This window comes from Gekko japonicus, unplaced genomic scaffold, assembly GCF_001447785.1.
Source record: "Gekko japonicus isolate JY-2015 unplaced genomic scaffold, Gekko_japonicus_V1.1 scaffold2686, whole genome shotgun sequence".
In the NCBI taxonomy this organism is placed as follows: Eukaryota; Metazoa; Chordata; class Lepidosauria; order Squamata; family Gekkonidae; genus Gekko; species Gekko japonicus.
This window is the reverse complement of record NW_015162557.1, coordinates 64,295-65,298: the sequence shown is the minus strand read 5'-3', so window position 1 is coordinate 65,298 and position 1,004 is coordinate 64,295. Positions and strand designations below refer to the sequence as shown.

The window sequence follows — 1,004 nt, the reverse complement described above, 5'->3', positions numbered from 1 at the left end:
TGGAGGCCCACCCCCCCCGAATCCAATTTCCTCCTCCTCCGCCAGGGGAACGGATCGCGGCCGTCTGGAGGCCGCCAGGCGCGATTCCGGGAGATCTCCCGGGCCCGCCGGGAGGCTGGCAAGCCCGCCAGGCGCCCCCACGTCCCTGCCCCTCTCCACGCTCTAGTCCTTTGTCGGGTCTCCTGGGAGACGTCCCCTCCGCGCCCCGGCCTTGCCCTCCCTCGGGTGCCCATGCCCACTTTGCCCAACTTCGCGCCCGGGACTCACCTGGCAGGCGGCGGCGGCGGCGGCAGCACAAGTCCCGGCCTGGCCTTCCCTCCTCTGCTCCGACTGCGCTCCGGAGCCGCTGGCTGCGCCTCTCTAAAGTGCGGGGTGGAGCTGGGCGGCGTCCCAAATATGCGCGGCATCCGGGGAGGGCAGGATGGCGAAGGGGGAAGCGCCTCTTGCACCACTTCCCCGGGCCGGCACGGGGCTGACGCACTCCCCGGGCACGGGGTGGGGTGGGGTGGGGTGGCCCCGCTGATACCTGGGAATTCGGGGGGGGGAGTGCTTCACCCCAGAGCCCACTGACCCCAAACACAGGCCTGTCTTCCCATCACACCTTTCCTACAAGAACCTCAAGGCTGTCCTCCTTTCCTGCTCACAACAGCCCTGCCAGGTGGGAGGGGCTGAGGACTGGGTCCAGAGGGTAACCCTATTGGTCTGCAGTAGACTCTGGGTCAGAGTCCAGTAGCGCCTTAGAGACCCACAAGAGACCCCGGAGAAACTCTTGAAAGCTTATATACCAACACTTTTGTTGGTCTGTCTCTAAGTTGCTACAGGACTTGAATCTAACAGAACATGACTGAGTACCAATTGAGGATTATTAGAAAAGATAAAGCAAAGTGAAGGCTGAAGGACTCTGAATGGTGCCTTAAAGCATGTGATATAAATGATGCTCCTGGGGGTGTCTTTAAACAGTTAAAAATGGTTAAAAAGATAAATATTTTAGCTTAATGTTCAAT

At 60.5% G+C, this 1,004-nt stretch overlaps 1 protein-coding gene across 1 annotated transcript in view; it reads right to left on the bottom strand.

Moving 5' to 3' along the window:
* Nucleotides 1-349, bottom strand: part of TGM1 (transglutaminase 1) — a 68,481-nt gene extending 68,132 nt beyond the window's left edge. Inside the window, exon 1 of the mRNA XM_015406374.1 lies at nucleotides 268-349. The gene's annotated coding sequence lies outside the window, so the exon portion shown is untranslated. The remainder of the gene's footprint in view (nucleotides 1-267) is intronic.
* Between the last annotated feature and the right edge of the window lie 655 nt (nucleotides 350-1,004).